At 43.8% G+C, this 13,118-nt stretch overlaps 1 protein-coding gene across 7 annotated transcripts in view; it reads right to left on the reverse strand.

The window, feature by feature from the left end:
* Positions 1–13,118, reverse strand: part of DGKD (diacylglycerol kinase delta) — a 63,454-nt gene that overhangs the window by 31,004 nt on the left and 19,332 nt on the right. The window contains exons 1-2 of one of the 7 annotated variants that reach the window (XM_082767334.1): positions 10,678–10,870; positions 10,227–10,325 (exon numbers count right to left, since the gene is read on the reverse strand). The exons of 3 other annotated variants lie outside the window; for them this stretch is intronic. The gene's annotated coding sequence lies outside the window, so the exon portion shown is untranslated. Of the gene's footprint in view, positions 1–3,621; positions 4,146–10,226; positions 10,406–10,677; positions 10,871–13,118 lie in introns of those variants that run through there. 3 more of the 7 variants (XM_082767332.1, XM_082767333.1, XM_082767331.1) reach the window with 3 other exon arrangements.

The following is a 13,118-nucleotide window of genomic DNA, read 5'->3' on the forward strand; positions in this document are numbered from 1 at the left end:
CAGTTTCTATCAATTAATAAATTAAATAACATATTTGTTAAATTAGACTGAAAGCACAATAGTAAGTATTCAAGAGGGAAAAATCCTAAAACTAGTAGACAAATTAACATAAATTTCATCAGATCAGTGACTGACATACCAAAAGAATGACCCATAAGGGCTGTTTTCCTTAAAAACTGACCTACATCCCCTGTGGTTCTGTGGTTTCTTAAGTATGCTATACCATACCCAGCTACAGTGTGATTGCAGAGCTCACAAACTCTAATGCTCTGTAACATCATACCAAAAAATATTTTAGATTGATGACAAGTGAAGAGAGAAGAGGGGAGAAATGAAGCAAAATAAACAATCTAAAAGAGAAATGACAGTACTTTTAATCCTCTTGTCTTCTGACAAGTACTTGGGACAGAAAAGATGTCCAACCCAACTTCCACCAGCAGCTTGGGGTTGTGGTGAATTTGCCTCCTATAAACACTGTTTTCAGTCTGCTTCTACTCTGGGCTAACTCTGATGTGCTGTTTGCCCCACGTTAAACAAACAGTTCAGTGTTTAACAAACAAGTAGAAGACATATGTGGTGCCAAAGCTCCATTCTGCCCAGGAAGGCAGACAAGCCTGTGTGTAGCCTCCCACCAATGCTCTCTTGGTTTGTCAGATGGCGGCAGTAGAGAGAAATAAAAGGTCCTAACGTGGTCAGGGGACCACGCCTGCTATCCACAGGGCTATCCATTCAGCTGGGGTCCCAACTTGACAATAAATCAACGTTTATTCTTCCAAAGACAGAAGTGTTTCTTCTCCACACTATACTAACACTGTTTCTTTGTGTACAAGTCTGTCCTATTTCCATCCAACTGACTTTTTAAATAAGAACAATATTGAAGTGTTTGCAAGACCTGGATTTAAGAAAATCCGCATTAAGGTTGAGCATCATTAACAAAAAAACAAAAGGATCTCCTTTGTGTCAAGGTGGTAGTTTCACAACAATGGACAGCTAAACTCCACCACAACTGCTCTCTCATTCCCCTTCTCCAGAGGAAGAGGTAGAGAACATATAACAGAAACAAGAGTTGAGAAAAGGACAAGGAAGTTGCTCAACAGTTACCATCATTGGCAAACCAGATGCAATGTGGAGAAATTAATATCATTTATTGCCTATCACTAGGCAGGCTAGAACAGTGAGAAACCAGAAGCAAACTCAAAACACATTCCCCACCACCACCACCCTCTTCCATGTCCTTCCCTGAACAGCACAGGGGAACAGGGAATGGGGCCTGTGGTCAGTCCCTGATGCTTCATCTCCACCGCTCCCTTCTTGGTCACTCTCTTCCCTTGCTCTATGTGGGGTCCCTCCCACAAGATGCCGCCCTTACCAAACTAATTCTGTAGGGGCTGCCCACAGGCAGTAGCTCTTCAAGACCTGCTCCCACACGGCTCTGTCCCACGGGGTCCATCCCTCAGGAGCAAACTGCTCCAGCACGGGTCCCCCACGGGCAGGCAGCAGCTCCCCCCAGACCCCCTGCTCCTGCGTGGGCTCCTCTCCACGGGCTGCAGCTCTGACCAGAGGCCTGCTCCACCAGGGGCTCCTCCACAGGCTGCAGCGTGGAGATCTGCTCCATGTGGGCCCCACGGGCTGCAGGGGGACAGCCTGCTCCACCAGGGGCCTGCACAGCCACAGGGGAACTGCTGCTGCCTGCCTGGAGCACCCATGCCAGATAAACCCCATACAATCAACTCAAAAAGCTTCCAGACACTCCTTTATCCCTCTACAATTTGTACATAAAAAAAATCTTCATCATTTGCATTTCCAGGAAATTGTGTTGTAACATCTGCAACACCAGATTAATACAGACTAGGACTACGTTAGGTTGATGAGGCCGGTGTGACTCTCACAAGCATGCCACCAAGGTTTTGTTAAGCAGCACTAAAAAACCACACACGCGTCATCCCAGTATGTAACCCGTTAACTACCACTTTCCGGTCCATTTCTCATTTCTCTCATTATGATTCATAAAACAGGTTAAAAATAAAAACCTCTGAAACTGAAGAGCAGACTTCTTGTCGATATCAGAACAGCTCAGAGAGTGCAGTAAGAAATGTATACTTAATGAAAATTTAAAAAAAGGTCTATCTGTAGAATTCTGGGTTATTCTAAGCCCTTCAGTTTTCACAATATGTATTTCTTTTTATAGGTTAGACTGCAGTATTCAGCTGCAGTAACACTAACTATGCTAAGGGGACTACCAGTAACTAGAAGAGCACGCCACTGCCACTAACATCACGTAGACAACAAATGGAGCTAAATGCTTTTTCCAAGCAAGGACTGGCCATTTATATTAGGAACAGTTTCAGCATGTAGCATTCTATTTTGAACAAAATTATCCTATCTGTATCAATGGTAAATAAACAGAAATAAGTATTTACTATTTTCTAAAAATAAAACTTCAAAGAACTTCTTCCCTTTTTCCTGAATTTTCCTTTAAACAATTCTAGTTCTGATAAAATTTATTCTGAAAGAAGGCAATCACAGGAGTCTTTCTCTTTCCTTGGGAAAGAGGAAAAGTGGGAGATTACCTCTATTTCCATCTGAGCTCTATGTAAGAAAGGTTACCCTAGAGAAACCTTTTATGGAGCATAAAGCAGTGCTGCTAAAATCAATGTGAAGTTAAAGAAGAATGAGCAGCATCTCTGAAGTCCTGCTAAGAGGAGGCAGTGCAGGGCCTCACTTTGGCTGCAAAGCCAAGAACATCTGTAACTGTGTATGTACAGAGGTACCCTATGGAAAGCCCAAGCATCCTAGAACAAGAGTCCAAGGACCTTTCATTGCTTTGAAAAGAGCAATTTTTTATGAGGAGCTACCAGTTTATTCAACAAGTCACTGGCACACTCCTGGGCAGTGGGGAAAAATAAATATTTTAAAACAGCTAGTAAAATTAATTATCATCAGGGTTCCTATTTCAGAACACTCCCATGCAGTGCTGTACCTTTTACTATTTCAATTTATTAAAAAAAAAAAAAAAAAAAAGAAACAGGCTAAAGCACAGAATTGCTTTTAAGTCACCTTGGAAGACATGAAATCTAAAACAGCGGTATAAAATACAGAAATGTAGATGCCTTGCTTAAGAATTCATTTCTGAGACTACAGACTTCATGGATCACTGGGGAGACTGACAAATATATGAATCACTAATTCCTTCTATTATCTACTACAACACCTTAAAAATCCCCACATCAAGTGTTAGACAATCCTCTGTTCATAGAGTAAAGTTAAAGTTTATAAGGCAGAGGACAAATAAAGAGGTCAAGGAGATTTTCATACTTGAATCATCCAGACAGAGTCACAGAATTAAAATAAAGGGTCTATTGTGTAATTACAGAACTGTAAATAAAACACAGCTTTGTGCACGATAAATTTATGAAGAACATTTTCCATTAATCAGTATTAAATCAACATTTGCATTGGGATTTAGCAGTATCATCAGAGATCGGAAATAGAAGAATACAATCGCAAACCTCACTCCTAAAGACAATATGGGACAATTCAGGCTTCACTGCAAAGGACAAATTAAAATTTTAATATAAGTAGCGTAACAATTCTTGGGGGAAATTAAGAAAGCATACAAACCTGTTTTTCTGATTAACCCGCAGTGGTGTTACAGTTAAACATTTTAATGAGGATAATTAGGAATCCAGGAACATGTTAGCGAGGACACTTCCTTCTCAGAGCAGTTCAGCAGCTCCTGCCTTTCAGGCAGCCCCACACACCTGGGGCGTGCTGGCCTCTCCCCTGTGCCGGCTGATGCGCAGCAGGCATTTCACAGCACTATTCCCCAAAAAGGCACCGCTGAGATGACAGAAACACACTCACGCTCACAGGGAATAAAAATCACTCATCCTGCCACTTCTATCTCCTTCTGCATGAGCCAGTAATTTCAGCTCCAGTCATCCACCTGTTGCAGGACACTAACGCAGGTACAAAGACTATTGCACACTCTGTGCTGTCTAGATGAGGCCGATGACCAGTCCAGTGTCTTGCATCAGAAAGAAGCCATTCTTAGCATCTCCAGAAGAAGCCACAGCAATCTTCCCCCTGAAATCCTGTCCTCTGCCAGGCAGGGAGTCAGAGTGTTTGCTCTCAGCTACAGCCGTGCTGAGCCGATGCTCTGGAACACGAGACTTGGTCATCCCTGTTGGCAAGCGTGGCTAGAAACAAGCATGGCCCGGCTATTTTTTTATGTTCCAGCTACAGCTTTTGACTAACATCCTGGAACAGCATATTCCACAGGATGACGACGCACTAGGTGAAGTAGCATTTCCTTTTATTTGTTCTAAATTTACAAAGCAGTAATGTCATCCAGTGACCTCTTGTTCTCATATAAAAGGAGAGCACAAAAACAATGATCTGATTGCTTTTGAGCTAGGATGGAAGTTGTCTTGCTACGAGTTTAAAAAAAAAATCAACAATAAAAAGTCCTAAGATTTATTTATAATCTCCTACATTTTTGGCTTGCTTGGGGATTGGCAGAACTCTGAGTGTTCCTGCCCCGAAACAGCTCAGAATTTTATCTAGATATGAGCTATTATGTATATTAAAAGTGCTTGCTCTTCCTAAAAAGGGAATATTAAATAAGTTTTGGATCCCAAATGCTACTGAGCCTTCAGGGCGGGGTCCTCCAGATTTCACTTCTTAGTAGGAACTGGATGCCCGCCCAATTGCAGCTGGGGTCAGAGCTCAGCACGTGGTGACTTTATTGAGACCTATCAATGACCAGCAAAAGAGTTCAGTAACAGTCATCAAGAAAAAAAAAAAAAGCTGCCAATCATCTCATCGATCCTGAAGAGCCCTAAGGATGAGTAAGAACTGTAGGAAGGCTGGAAGACACTTCAAATCAGGCTGCAGCCTGATTTACAGACTCCTCACTGAGAATGAACCTCCTGAAATAACTTTGGTGGACCCATGGTGACAATCAGCCCCTCTGTAGGCACTTACGTGCCCTCCACAAGTCTGCCAGAGAAACTCTCAACTTCCAAGCCTGCCCACTCGAAATCTAAAAAAAATCTAAATCTAAAAAAAAAAAAAGAAAAAAAAGCCATGCCTTCATCGCCTGTCTTGTGCAAATACTGACATTTCCCTGACACTTTTCCAAAACTTAGCTTCATCTCCTCCATCTCTTCCTCAGCCAGCACATGCCCTCTTACCAGGCCGTAAATCTTCCCCCCCCATGTCGACCCACACTCTCCTGTCCAAAACTAACACCAGTTTTCTGACATTTCGAAATTTCAAATCGGGCCAGCTGGCAAACAACAGAGCCAACCAAAGAAAATTTCTCATTTCACGTTCTAAAAATGGACTGGATGTGCCTGGATGTCCTTCCCCACTGAACAGCTGTGAATAATTGGATTAGAAAGGCAGCCCAAAAAAGACTACTTATATGACACCAAATTTTAAATAGAAGTCTGCTATACTTCACCCTTTTGGTGTTTCCCTGTACTGAACAACCTTTCTTCACCCAACAGCCAGAGAATAAGCTTCACTCTCTGGTCTCGCTGCCACCAAACAACTTTATCATCTCTGCTCACTTCCTCCTTCAGCATTTTCTGGCTGCCCAGAAACTTCTCAGCAGAGAAGTGGCAGCCTGGCCAAACACGCAGTTGGACTGTTTGTTATCAGAGTGGATCTGGTGAGCTCAGTGACCACAAAAGACAGCAAAACAAGTTAAGATCACACTGGCCCAATCACGGAGCTGGCTGAAGAAATGCTGTGGTGAGGGGGGGCACACAACCCTGCTAAATATAGTTTTTCTGATGTGATACATTTCTCAGAGTAGCCAAAAGTGGGTGCATGAGAACACCTGCTCATTCTGACGGCTTCCTTTTACTCACATCCTGTTCAAATATAGTCTTATGTTCAAAGGTGTTAGCCATAAAACCCCTGAAGAGATCCTGGATTATTCAAAACAGTTGAGGATTTGGATACGGGGACAGCAGGAATTTCTGGAGCTCAGAAGGCCAAGGAACTGCAACCACAAAAATAAAAGAGCTAAGAAAATGGCTTGATCACAGACGGCCAAAGCAGGGAAAATGTCCACCAGCTGCAGCTAACTACTACATCTGCTTCTGTATTTTGGAGTAAGCTCTTGGTATCCCTCGAACCCAAAAACTCAGGGAGGAAAGTTGTGTGAGATTATAATGAGGACCCAACCATTTCATTCCCTTCAGCTCCTGTTCTGGCAACAATGACAGGTAAATGAACAACGGCGTGTGTAAAAACACCTCACCTGGCTCTTCAGCAAGATCCAAACACCAGCAAAGTCACTACACGTTTTGAACATGACTGCTAAACTCACAGAGGGCAAAATGGACTAAGTGTAAATAAGATAAGTGCTACTCCCTCAGCAAATGCACAAGGTTCAAAGGAAGGCCAGGCTGGATGGGGCTTTGGGCAACCTGGTCTAGTAAAAGCTGTCCCTGCCCGTGCAGCGGGGTTGGAATGAGATGGTCTTTAAAGGCTCTTTCAACCCCAACCATTCCGTGGTTCTATGAAAAAGAGAGAAGAAAGGAGAATGAAAGACTGAGTTTCAGACTCAAACCAGTCCTTTACAGCTAAAACCTTAAAAGCCTGACGTCAGTTTCTGAAACAATGCGGAGCCGAGCATTAGGAAAGGAAGGCCTTAGGCAGCACAGCAACAAGATTTTAGGAGGTCTCTGAAGTCTGGGAGAGAGAAATAACATGAGTATCAACACTTAAGACTCATGGGGGACTGAGGCTTGCCTTCTTCCACACACAACATCCCTCTTCCCATTTGCAGCTCAGCCTTCAGTTTTGCCAGCAAATCCAGCCCTGATAACTCAGGGCTCAGATCAGCTGGGGCTCCCTAGACCTAATCAGCACAGAAAATTTACAACCACCAATGCACACCCAAATCGTACCAATCCTCTCTCCTTGAAACCTGGATGCCATCCTAAACGGGGAAGAGCAAAGAAGGTTCTCACGGGGCACTGGACTATGGCTCTTCAGGGCCATTTTTACACGATTAGGTTCAGGTGGTTGCACACTACAAAGCACATCTTCTCTGAGCCCTGCCATCGGCACCTACTGCTGCTTCGCTTTACCCGCAGTGAAGCTCACTCCTGTTGACCCTCCATCTGTGCCTCCTCCCCGTCCCCATCTCCCCTGGTGCTGCAGTGGGAAAGCAGACCGGACAGAGCGTTCCCTGGGAAAATGCTCATCTCTCATACCAGGGTCACATTCCTACATGCCTCTGGAAACTCTATTCCTAAACAAGGCACATTCCTGTTCTTGGCAATCGGTAAGAGGAGCACAGACAGGGGGAGATTTTAGGACTTCTGTAACCACTTCATAGCTGTCAAAACCTAGAGTACGCAAGAAGAACCTTGTCACTGTATGAAATGCAGACAAACCTGATAACATGTACATACTGATCACTAGAATTCTACGTGGATGAAGAAAGAGAAACTGGGAATCCATAGGGCTGCCATGCCAAGTGCCAAAGCACACTAGGACAGCTCCATCACCCACCCACCCTTCTCTTCACGCAGCAGATGCACACATCCATCTTCTCTTCATCTGTTCTCCAAAGGATGCAGTCCTGCCAGGAAGAGTTCCCAAGCACAACTATGCTGTTCAGAAAGAGCAGCACATTTGGGAAGGCAAAGGGTATTTCAGAGAAACCTTCCTATTCATCCAAACAGAAGCAAAACCATGAAGAACAGAGGGGCAGGTCAATGTTCACCAGGGCTAGGGCTGCTGTCTCAGTGGTCTCATACACATCAAGGCTAGCAGCTAATAAATCACAAGACTGAGCAATAAAAGACCTTGTCTATGGTAGGAAAACGACTTGTTACTGACAGCTTATTGTTAGTAGCAGCTCCTCACACACCCCTATCCTCAGCTGCATTGAGAAGAGGCTGGTAGCTAGCACAAAAGAGGAGGAGCAGCTTTCCACATTGGGTACCCTGCAACAACCAGTCTTGGTTTGTGTGCAGCAGTGAAACCATCACAAGCACGACAACTGGAGAGAGACCTCATTGCTGTGATTATTATTAGCAAGCCTCTCCTTGTCCGTCAAAGCAACCAGACGAAGGATGCACATAACAAAGAGTCTTTCTTCTAGAGGAGCTCCTATGTGAAAACAAACCTGTAGTGTTCTCAAACAACCTCTTGTTTACCGCAGGTTTTACTGCCTTTGTGTCCTCACCTGGAAGGGGGAGAAGGCACGGGAATCTGCGGACTTGTTCAGGAAGGTGGATAAAACACCAAACACAGCACGAAGGTTACAAAGAGCAAACAGACATCAAACAAAAGCTCCCATTGTTCAGGCACACGGGCAATAACAGACACTAATTTCAAAGCAGTAAACTTTCCTTTAGGGAGAAAAAAAGCTCCTCACAAACAGTCCCTTTCACTTTCCAGCTCTCTATCCTGTTCTCACAAAAACATTTATAAATCGCAGTCTGACCTCTTTCTCTTACAGTAGCTTTGTCTTTTTTAAGAAAACTCCTAGCATGTTTTTGAGTCGTTCTGTAACATGCAGCAATAATCACCAGATCTCCCCACCCAGGGCAATTTCTTCCAGGTTCTCTAACTCTTCTTCCGCGTTTGTCCTCGCTTAGATGTGCTTTTCTCCAGATTTTTTCCTCCTCTGGTGCGAGCAGACTACTGACCAGTTCCTGCAGGAGACTGGATTAAGAGTCTCAAAAACACTTGACATGAAAGGATTTTAAATGACTATTTTCACTGACTAACAGTGACTCAGAAGGGTCTGTTTACCGAAGGGCTTTTTCTCAAGCTGAAAAAAAAAAAAAAAAAAAAGTACTGAAGTCTGGATTACAAACTACTAAAATAGCAAAGTATTTTGAAATTGCAGTGGTTCTGACAGGAAATGGGGACCGAGCTGCACTTAATGAAGGGAGGGGGGGAAAAAAGCAGAGCGACACTAGACATGGCAATTCATGGCTTTAGTCATGTTTTCAGTTGCTTATAAAGGAAATTCTGACAGCTGCCAATATAAACAGAGTAAGTGCACTAGCAGAGTGTACGATTTCTGAACGTGTACACACATGGGTGTGGAAGAGACAACAACCCCCAGCAAAGCCTGACTTTCCAATGTGCACTGTAATTTTTTCCAATCTAGAGAAGACAGCTTAAAAAGGAGGGGGGAAGAACCATCCTGTTTGTGAGACCTCCTTTTCTAATCTTTCCCTTCTCCAAACCTTCATGTGGCTATCCGAGACTGCGTACGAAGGAGTGGGGTGAGGAACCATCTCCCCCAGGGCTCTCAGTGACTGCCCAACGTAACTATGTCTGTCCCAAAATTAGGAAGTCTTTTTGCCCACTTTGAGAGCTGACGTCTTCCCCGTAGGTCTCTCAGCGCCCTGCTGAGGAAGCAGGGGAAGATGCCCTCCCTCACTAGGAAGCCCGGCCACTCTCTGCAGCATAGTTTTAAGGTCCATCTTTTTCAAAGGGCGGAGGCCACATGGGGCAGACGAGGAATCTGCACAAGCGTCAAACCACACAGATTTCCCTGACTCCTGTGAGCCCGATCTTGAAGAGTCCAAGCCTGACTTTCAGCAAGCAGCATGTAACAAAGGCCTTATATTCTTTCCCCTCGTAAAAAGTAAGTCACATGCCATTTCCTGAGGCTTGTATTTCAACCCAGCACAAGTAACCTCTGATCCAGGTTCCTCCTGTTTCTAGTTCGTCTTGTTTCAAGCTCCTCTGCTTTCAGTTCTGTGCTTTACAGGCACACAGGTCCTGAACTGAACACAAGCAGCAGACCTTGTCTGACATGCAGCTTCAGCTGCTCTGTTCACTCCGTCAACAACAAACTGTCCATATTAAAACACTCTAACAAATAATTTAATTTGACACAAAACCACAGAAGAGGCAAAGGCACTTTCACTTCATTGTGAAATGAATTTGCAGACAACAACATACTCTCCTCATCAGGAAGCACCTTCAGCACTTTTATCTTTTGTTAAAGCTCAAGCACTTTGCTCTGAGTTTTTAGGACAGGTTAATTACCCCAAAATGAAGATTCATGCTATTCCACCACACCAGCAACAAGTCCTGGGACAATATAGCAAAAACACAGTCTGAAGGAGATCAGACAGTCACATAAAACTTCACAAGACAGAAACCGGCATCTTTGCTGCTGAATAAAGTCAGTTCTAAGTAACAAATCGGTAATAATAAAAATTGTAGCACACCTCAGGCTTCCATATGGCTGGAGAGTGAGATCCACGTTGCCTCTCAGGGATGACAGCATGCTCTCATTCAGGAGCACCAGCAGTTCTCTGTTCCTCAACCTGCCACAACCATTGTTGCCTCCAGTCATGCAAGTGCGCTGACGGAGAGGTATTACCCTAATCTCAACACTTCCTCTCTCCTGTGACATAGGTTAGGGTGAATCATCAGTTAATAAACAGTATTTCTTAACTGATGGGTGCAGCATTTCCAACAGCACTGCAGGCACGTTTACCTTTACCCCCGTTCTGAAGAACTTATCTGCATAAATCCATACAGGAGAGATCACCTGAACAGTAAGAGCTTGCAGCACACTTATTCCAACGAATCTGAGCTCCCGCTGATCTGTTAGGCTGGCACAGGTGCTATTTTTCTCAATGCTCAGTCCAGAAAACTTAAGACTCCTGCTCTTACCTTTAACGTTCAATCTTCCTCTAAACTAGTGTCCAGAGCAGCCTACTCCCCTGGAAAAAAAAGACTAAATAGGTTGCTTGACATGCGATTAATAGGATTAGTCCCCTCTGTGGCCAGTCGTTCTGAGCTATGTTCCACTTGCCACAAGCTGATTAGCTGTCTGCTTAAGGAGGAGCTGGGATAAGTTTCCTTCTGGCAGCAGTGAAGTGGAGAGGCAGGCACTGACTGTAATAATATGCTGTTTCCTGTCTGTGGCTGAGCTGAGAGGTACTTCCCAATAGAAAAGGGTTTACAGGAGCACAGGAGTTCAGGCTCCACCTCTTCGAGCGAGGAGATTTTAACTGCGGAGGAGGGACCAACAGCGTGGCTCCTGGTGTTTAACAGCATGCTGTGTCCAAACTTAACTTTCACTAAAGCACCAGAAAGAAGAAATCCAACTACCCACATCTCTCTCCACAGACAGAAGCTTTCTCTGATGGGATCTCAGAGCTCTGAGTAAGACAGGATGGGAAGTGAATGTTGAAATGTCGTTGAATGTAAAAAGTTACATGAATGAGGGTGAAAGTCCACACCAATTGCTATCAATAACTGGAAAACATTGCCAAAAACACCATATGAAAATCATACTGAAACAGAACACAGGTACCTGAAAAGGTCTGATGGCCTTCCTGGGCCGCCTCCTGTTTATGACAGGTATTGTTCATTATTATTAAATAATACACACGTTAGATGTTTCCCCTTCAGCTTCACACAAATCCTGCACAAGCCAGGGAAGGGTCAATGATAGGGACTCACTCCATCTGTTGGGCCCGTCCCACTGAAAGCAGCAGGATTGATTCCTCTGGAAGCTCTGCTTTCTGTCCAGAGCCAAGGGAATGGAGAACTCCCAGCCATGCTGGATCTGGATATTACTGAAGATTCCCAAAGAAAGTGAAAAGTTTTTTAATGCTGGCATACCAGAGTTCTGCTCTGTTCTCAGTATGACAAAATGGTGCCTGGAGGTTTAGATAAACTACTAGGTAATTTTAGCATTGCAAAATACTTCACTGCACCGATTCTTGTATCTGCAATGGCAATCGTCCTTTTATGTCTAGAGAATGTAACCTTTCCAACCACGTGCTGCAGGGAGAAGAGAAAACTGCATCTGGTACACCATGTAAACTAGCTAGAAGTGACTATTCACTAAAAAATTCACCAGAAAGACCGCTGTGGTGCCACCACAAAGCTTAAGAGTGCATAACGTGGTTATCCTTGGGTTCGTACCACAGCAGATCTCCTCTGAAGCACTGTGTAAGACAGCAGCTGAAGCAAAATCCACTGGTGGGAGATCTGTACTCCAAGTGCTAGGGGATAATACATGCAAAGAACCAGTCACTTTCAGCTCAGACATCTAAAAAGAATTTAACTTGTAGACAGATGTTTTAGAAGGGCAGAGATGTGACGGAACTGGCAAATATTACATCTACAATCCTCCTGAGAGAAGGGAGGCCTGTTTTGGGGTTGCTATGTGATTTGTTCCTAGAGGCTTCCTGCTAAATAACTCTGCAGCCACTGTGCTTGACCTAAAGGAACAATAGCTAAACATAAAGCTTTTCCTTACACCTCTCAGGGGACGCAGCTGCACAACGTCTTAAGCTCAGAGATGCCCCTAGTTGCATGCTCCCAGACCATTTTATGGTCATGCATCCATTAACTTTGGGTAGCAGTCCTGAAAACTGTTCTTACAGTGCAAACAGGATACATTCACTGAAAGACTAAGCAAACAACAGCGGAACCCATATTATGTTCTCTTCTTTTTAAAGGAAGACCTCTTCATCTTAATATCACTTCTCTGTCTCTCCTGCCTGCTCTAGCAAACAAATTGGCTGTCAGATTTATGTGCTATGTAAAAGGTTTACTGTCATCTTTGTTTTTTAACCTTATTTTTCTATCACTCCTAAGTGTTTTATCCAGTGTTTTTGTTTTCTGCCTCTTTTATTAGTACCTAAGGAGTGTCATTCATGCAACTCTCAGAGCTGATCAACTCTCTAATGCCTTCAGTTGTATGTCTCTATTTAAAGTAGAATCAAGAACTGACCAATTAAAGTCATGAGGACTGAAAAGAGAACAAGCCACAATGGTAAGATTCCACCAAAAAGCCCAGCTTGGAGACTCAGAGTGTCTGCATAATGCAAATTATCTTAGTGCAAAGATTAGGTAACCTGGACAACAAATACAGAAGAAGCTGACAATACCAAGTGTGAGTTTATACCACTTTATTAACTAAGTCTAATATCTCCAGCCCTGCAGAACCTCTGCCTGAAGCAATATAGATGCCTGCAGAGTGGATGCATTTCCTCAGAAAGAAACACATGCGTTTCCTAAATCCAAAACTACTAGTCTCCCTTGAAGAAAAAGAAACAGAAAGAAAACCAGAGCACGCACAACTCCAAAATAACTGT

Source organism: Aythya marila (assembly GCF_965140915.1).
Source record: "Aythya marila genome assembly, chromosome: 9".
NCBI lineage: Eukaryota > Metazoa > Chordata > Aves > Anseriformes > Anatidae > Aythya > Aythya marila.